The 7,794-nt window shown below is 41.6% G+C and overlaps 1 pseudogene; it reads left to right on the top strand.

The window, feature by feature from the left end:
* Nucleotides 1-4,631: 4,631 nt before the first annotated feature.
* LOC111142762 lies at nt 4,632-4,862 on the top strand (annotated as a pseudogene).
* Nucleotides 4,863-7,794: the final 2,932 nt, after the last annotated feature.

Raw genomic sequence — 7,794 nt, 5'->3', positions numbered from 1 at the left:
AATGTCTCTTGAGTATCATTTGGGCTGTTCTATGAGCTCCTAGTTTCTTGGTAACCTCACTTGTTCCCTTTTGTCCCCCAGCTTTGGGCATGGTAGCTACTTTTAGCAATTCCTGATCTCTGGTTGGCTGAATGTCTCCTTCTTGCTCTTTCAACCCGGAAACACATGTGTGAACAATCTCTTATATTAAATCACCCTCTGTTAGAAAGAACATGTTTCTTGATGGGAAGAAACCCATCCTTTCTCCTTTCTTGATGGGAAGAAAACCCAAACAAAGGTCTAGCTTCTTCTAGACAGAGTTGTGAAGGTAGGATTGAATCCTCTGCAGGCACAAAATCACTGTCTATACTCACTGATTATTTTTCACCTCCTGGGAGACTTCTGTTCAAAAGGTCATGAGTCAACAATACCAATGGGAATTTCTGATTTCAATAAAGGGGGCACTTGTCTGGACAGAACCGGCAAATTGACCTGCAGGCAACTATCTGCACAAATGGACTTGAGTGGAAGGGAGGAAACCTACAAGATGTTTTCTGAATGGGCACCTAGAAGCAGAGAAGCTACCAGAGAAGGGAAGGGAAAGGGAAGGAATTACAGGAAGATGGCACAGGGATACTTCATCTGTCCAGCCACCTGGCCTAAACCTACTCTCCCACCCAGCTCCCACAGGCTTACATGAAGCTCAGCTGGGAGAACTATTCTCTGACTCTGCATAGAAGTCTGCAAGCTCTGGCTCCTTCTTTCTTGGGTCTCATTCTAATCAGGCTTACAACCTCTCATGAAGGTCACAAATGGCCCCTGTGTTGCCAAATCCATTGCTCAGCTGTCAGTTCTCTTCTTACTTCCATATCAATGCTGCTAATCTTTCGTGTTCTTTTCCAAAAGCTTGTGTTCTAGAGACAGTCAGCTGCTCTGAATGAATGCCAAATAGCTAAAGGAAACAAATCCATCTAATAATTCAACTAATAAGAATGATGACAACAATAATAGCTAACATTGTCGAGCTACATTTTGCCATGTGCCAGACACTTTTCTAAAGCATTTTATGCGGATTAATCCTCACTGCTGTTCTGGGAGATGGAAACTATTATCAGCTTCACTTTACAGATGAGGACCCGCAGGTATAGAAAGGTTGAGGAATTTGCCAAAGATCTCACTGCCAGCATGCAGACTGAGGGGTAGAGCCAGGCAGTATCCACAAATTCTGTATTAGAATTTTTTTTTAAGATTTTATTTATTTATTTGACAGACAGAGATCACAAGTAGGCAGAGAGGCAGGCAGAGAGAGAGAGAGGGTGAAGCAGGCTCCCTGCTGAGCAAAGAGCCTAAAGTGTGGCCCTATCCCAGGACCCTGAGATCATGACCTGAGCCAAAGGCAGAGGCTTTAACCGACTGAGCCACCCAGGCGCCCCACTATATTAGAATTTTAAAACCATTATGCAGATATGTCTTGGTAGACTCTATATCAGAAAGCTAGAGAATGGAATTCAAAGATGTCAGGTTCTTGGAAAGATCTCCATACTATTTTGCCTCTCTTACATCACTGACATTGCTCCGGCCTTGCTGGCCGTACCATACCTGACTAGAGCTGGGAGAGGAAGGGTCAGAGCAGTCACAGAAGCCAGAAGGGGCGTGCAGGGGCAGGAGGTCTGTAGATGCCTGCCAACACTCAAGAAACCCAGAGTTCCCAGAGCAGGGCAAAAGCAAGCCTCAGGAGAAGATGCTCTTATGAAAGGTCAAGGGAGAAATCTTGGGAGGGTCCTAGGGACCCAGACACGAGGTTGGGGTTCCAGAGTAAAACCCTTATCCCTGAAAAAGGAACTAGAAAAACAAAGCAAGACAGTAGCAGTACAGACAAAGATTTTTCAGCAGATTATAAACATTAAGAATCCGGAGCAAAACTGTAGGCTCCAGAATAGCAGCAAACCTCTCTCTCTGTCCTGCACCACAATATCCCCTACACAACCTGGCACACAGCCCATACTGTTCAGTGACTTCTAGTTATCTAATCTTAAGCCAAAACCTGGCACTAAGAGTATTTGTAAGTTCATGGTCAGTGGACTTTGAGCACATACATGGCAAGAGGTGCTATGCCGGGGTCTCTCATACTGGATCTAAGAGCGTTGGCCTGAAATTTCTGGACCATCTCCAGGCTAAGTATATATGAGTACTACTGAGTACTAACTTCTATAGGATGGGTACGAGTTCTACATGTCTACTAAAGACTAGGTTGAGGCTAGGTCTGCAATTTAGGGTCTTAACAGTCAAGAGTGAGGAAATGTGAAGAGTAGGAACCAGATAGACACACAATGTCCTTTTATCTTTCTTACCATAAATACTCTTCAAATTTCTAAATTTCTGTGTCATTGTTCATTCAAGTCACACTACTGATGGAAGGCTAAATGAACCACCATGCGCTCCTGAAGTCTGATAAAAAACTGATGGGATAGTCTGATATTTTTTGAATAATCTTCGCAATGGAGTCAATTAAGATCAGAAGCAGATTATTTCCAAAAATCCATTTTTTTTCCTTTATAAATACCCTTTATTTATTGATTTCAACCTGGCTAAAAAGTCACTTGGACTTTTTTTACTCTTCTTGCGATTGTCCATACAAACGACTAAATACTAAAACTAAATAGCATCAAAACTCAAAACCACATTAACCGATTGAAAAAGGGTTGAGTCACATGAGTACAGAGGTGCCTTTTAATTTTATTAATACATTGATTTCCCATTATCTAAAATTACGCACTTGTGTAAAGCTATAAATCAGTTACAACGCAACTTTCCAGGGCTCTTAAAATATATCTCGTTTCCTTGTCCTGATGGTGTATGTCCCTTTCACATAGTTTTATCCCATGAACCATGAAATCTCAGTCTCAATTATCAATCAAGACTTTAATTCTGTGAACCCCCAGCATTGGGAAGTTCACATCACCCAAAAAATGGCACTGAGAGTAGGCTATTCTTCCCCATTTTAACACTTCTGTCTTACAAAAAAAAAAAAAAAGACTTCTATCATAAAGAATAATGACAGAAGGAAATGGATCAAAGAGAATGAGTAGAAACTCTGCAGGTCTAAATCTGAATTAGAGGTAGTCATATATGGGGCACCTGGGTGGCTCAGTGAGTTAATAAGCTTCTGCCTTCGGCTCAGGTCATGATCCCAGGGTCCTGGGATCCAGCCCCGCATTGCATCGGGCTCTCTGCTCAGCAGGGAGCCTGCTTCCTCCTCTCTCTCTGCCTGTCTCTCTGACTACTTGTGATCTCTGTCTGTCAAATAAATAAATAAAATCTTAAAAAAAAAAAAAAAGAAGTAACCATATAAACTCAGTATACCCAAAAGGACTACAGAAAAACAAACAAACAGATTTAAAAAAAAAACAACCTACGAGACAACTAGAAATATAAACACTGACTGGATATTTGATAGTATTAATGAATCAAGGCTAAATTTCTTAAGCATGATAATAACATTATGATTGTGTTTTTAGGGTAGTCTATCTTTTAGAAAAGCACACCAAAAATATTTTCAAATGAAATTCTACGATGTCTGAGATTTTCTTAAATATACTGCAGGGGTGGAAAAAGCAGATGTTGAATCTGGATGACGGACATAAGGGGCATGAATGGTACTCATAGGTCTAGCTTCATAGATGATTCAAGGCCTTCAGTAGAAAATACTGGAGAGTCAGAGTCAGATCTAACATGTCTTGTAGCTCAAGGGTGGAGAATGCTTGTCACTTTTTCTTTTTTTTTTTTTTTTTTGCAAACTAAGATACTTAATTCTCTTCCCTTTTTTTTTTTTTTTTGCCTTTTTTGTTTGTTTGTTTGTTTGTTTGTTTGTTTGTTTAAAGTAGGCTCCATGCCCAGCATGGAGCCCAACACGAGGCTTGAACTCATGACCCAGAGATCAAGATCTGAGCTGAGATTAAGAGTCAGAAGCTTCGGGATGCTTGGGTGGCTCTGTTCATTAAGCCACAGCCTTTGGCTCAGGTCGTGATTCTGGGGTCCTGGCATTGGGTCCCACATCTGGCTCCTGGCTCAACGGGGAGCCTGCTTCTCCCTCCCACTCTGCCTACTGCGTTCCCTGCTTGTACTCTCCCTCTCTGTTAAATGAGTAAATAAAATATTAAAAAAAAAAAAATGGAAGTTTCACTGACTGAGCCACCCAGGTGCCCCTGAATGCTCTTGCTTTTAAGTGCACTACCATAGGATCTCCTCCCACAAATTTACATCTTTCTCTAGCTCTTCTGGGGAGAAGAATTAGATGGAATGTGAATAGAGAGCCAACATAGCCAGAATTCAAAAGGAAGTCAAGTAGGCATGTCGTTTTCGGAGTGGAGCTAGTAGTCAAGCACTGGATTATTTTTTTATTTTCTAAGAAACTTACTGTTTACTTCTGCTCTTTAACACTGAAAAAACCCTTGACCACCCTATAGCCTAAGATCTCCCTAAGTCCTCTGTACATCTGGTAAAATGTCAGTTCCACAATCTCTAGTGTGCAAAAGGCGAGGGAACATGACCCTTGTTTTTCAGTGCCCTCCCAGAATGACCCACCCCAACTCCCTTGAGATACCAACAGTTAGCATTCATTAAGAAAAGTAAATGCTAGCCGAGTAGACACCATGAGCAAAGCTCACCCTCCCAAGTTGAAAAAATGTATGGACCAGAAATTATCATTGAAATTAAATGGTGACAGACATGTTCAAGGAATATTGCGGGGGTTCAATCCGTTTATGAACCTTGTGATAGACGAATGTGTGGAGATGGCAACTCGTGGGCAACAGAACAATACTGGAACGGTGGTAGTACGAGGAGATCGTATCATCATGTTAGAAGCCTTAGAACGAGTATAAACAATGGATGTGTTCATCAGAAGGATCAACTGCTTCCACATTTCCCCTCTCCGTAGGACCTGTTTTACTACAATATAAAAATCAGGTCGTGTGCATTTTCATATTGAACTTTTTTGTTAAATAAATTTTTATAATAGTCAAAAAAAAAAAGAAAAAAAGTAAATGCCAGAGTTAAGTTTTCTTAGTACTAATTTCAGTCACTTTGGATGTAAATAATAAAAGAAATTATATTTCCAGTATATATATATATTCCCATATATATACATATATATATATATATATATATATATATATATATATATATTTATATATGAACTAATGTTGATAATATTAAGTCCTTTTCCCCCAAATCCAATAGCTAGTGAGAAACAGAAGTCAGGATCCAAACCCAGATCTCACTCAGGCTATTCCAGGCTTGCTCTCAGCTGCGGAATGTCACCAGGAGGAATACATTCTTCTTTCCTCTTTAAATTCACAAGCACAAATCTCAGTGGGCAGTCAACTTTTCTGGAAAATCCTGCTACCTTATTTAGTTCATTCTTCCACTTTTCCATAAAATGATTTCATTCCTTTTTCATTCTGCTTGAATGTCCAGCAACCAACTCCTTCCTGTCCCTTCCCTTGTGATTGTTGACTTTGCCTCATGCTTCTTTAGGAAAATAAAAGCCATCAGAAAAGAATTCCAGTGTCTTCCCAAAACAAATCTGGCAGCCTGCGCCTATCTCTGTCAATGCTCCCTGACCTCCAACTTGTTACTGAAGGAGACTTCTGTTCTGCATGGTATATTGTACACAAAGTCTCCTTCACCCATTCCCCCTTCTAGAGGATTTTGTCCTGAACAACTACTTCTCCCCTGCATTTCAGAGATTCTCCACCACTGCAGCCCATCATCAAAGAAGCATGCTATATTATCTACCATCTATAATAAATAAAATAACAACTTGCCCTTTACCACATCCCCCCCACCCCAGCAATGGCCCCATTTCTCTGTTCTCCTTCATAGCAAAGCACCTCAGAAGAGTTACCTCCGGGGCACCTGGGTGGCTCAGTGGGTTAAGCCTCTGCCTTCAGCTCAGGTCATGATCTCGGGGTCCTGGGATCGAGCCCCACGTCAGGCTCTCTGCTCAGTGGGGAGCCTGCTTCCCCCTCTCTCTGTGCCTGCCTCTCCACCTACTTGTGACCTCTGTCTGTCAAATAAATAAATAAAATCTTAAAAAAAAAAAAAAAGGAAGGGATGAATACCCAACTTTAAAAAAAAAAGAGTTACCCCCAATGACATCCTTCTCTTCCTCACCTCCTTTTCTCTCCTCAACCCACTACAATGAAGCTTCCACTCCCACCAGAGAAACTGCTGTTGTCAGAGGCTCGAATGACCTCCATTTTCCCAAGGTTTGTGTGTGACTGATTAACCAACTTTCTCAAACTCTAATAACTCTCAACACAGTTGGTTGTGCCCTCCTTCTTGAAACACTCTTCTCTTAGCATCCATGACTCTCAAGCCTCCTGAACCAAGGCAGAGATGAGGAAGGTGTATTCAAGGAGCAGGAAGACCAGTGTAATTGGAATGTACTGTGTGATATGAAAGTAGGATGACACGAGGTTGGAACTCAAGTGGTCACAGCATTATGGAAGACCTGTCAGGTGAGGAGAAGGACTGGGGAGATTTTGAGATTTAAAGCAGGTGATCAACATGCTTTTAACTGACGTCTTTACATGTCACTCCAGCTATCTGTGAAAAGTGGTCTGCCCCGGTGTGAGAGCAGGATCATGGCAACAGTTAGAAGGCTCCTAATAAATTCTCAGTAAGTGTTTGTTGGTTTGAATTGAACTGGGAAGAAGAAAGGAAGGCACCAGTAAGCAGAAATGTCTGTAGGACAGAAATAGAACCAAAGAGTGAAACTCCAGGGGGCAGATAAAAAGCTCTTGGAGTTAGTGAGAGGACAATTTCATCCATGGGATTTGGCCCAGTTCCCAGCAAACCCAAGAAATTCTCAAATAGGCTCCCTGTCTGGATGTGCCCAGGAAGCACATTTGCTCCTCCAAATGGTGAACACTCAGCCTTCTTCAGCACCCGTGATTCCTATCTGGTGATGTTCTGCAGCAGGGAGAATTTGACTTATTATCTTTCAGTGTGTCTGTCACGTCACGTTACTCTTCAGGTCCTGACAGAACACTCTAGAGGTGTGATGCGTTATTACTTGACACCAGTTACCCAGTGCTGCGCCTCATTAGAGGGAGCAAGAAAGGCACAGGCGAGGGGTAACCCGCTTTGTACTATCCCGACTCTCCCCACGACTCCATTAGTCCCTTGATCTTTTTGTGGTTGTCATTAGGGGACCAGAGTTTTATGTCCTGGTCAATTTCCAAATGACAGCTCTTAGTGTCAAAGTGATCAAGGAGAGCTGCTTTCCCCTCCCTGCAGTGACAGCAGCAGACAATCACAGGAAATTGATCATGTTGGATAAACTCACCTGATCCTAAAAATGATATTGGCTCCATGCTCCAGGGCAGGGCAAAAACAACTGAAAAATAATTGCCAGTACACCCCAAAGGGAAATTCTTTCCTTTCCCCAAATTTGACAATCAATCTAACCCAGCACACGTGACTAAAAATCACTGCTGTGAAGAACGTAATTCCACTTACACACCAAAACACCATGATAATTTGGTTCGAATTGGGGGTCAGTCTGTCTCAGTTTTAATTTTTTCCTTGTGAAAGACCTTATTTACAAGAGCAGCAAAAACTTAATACGAAAACAACCACCACATCTACAACAAATAAGCATGTCCCGCTGTTCGTTCCTATCCATCTTGGTTAGTCTTCTGCCATGTTTTAATTATTCCCCCTCAATTTTTAGCACATTAAAAAAAAATATGTGGCACATTGAATGTTTGTTCTCTACCTAATCTCAGAGTTAAATGTGCTATCTTC

Source organism: Enhydra lutris, unplaced genomic scaffold (assembly GCF_002288905.1).
Source record: "Enhydra lutris kenyoni isolate GAN:26980312 unplaced genomic scaffold, ASM228890v2 scaffoldscaffold8, whole genome shotgun sequence".
Taxonomy (NCBI): Eukaryota; Metazoa; Chordata; class Mammalia; order Carnivora; family Mustelidae; genus Enhydra; species Enhydra lutris.
This window is presented reverse-complemented; position numbering and strand designations above follow the sequence as displayed.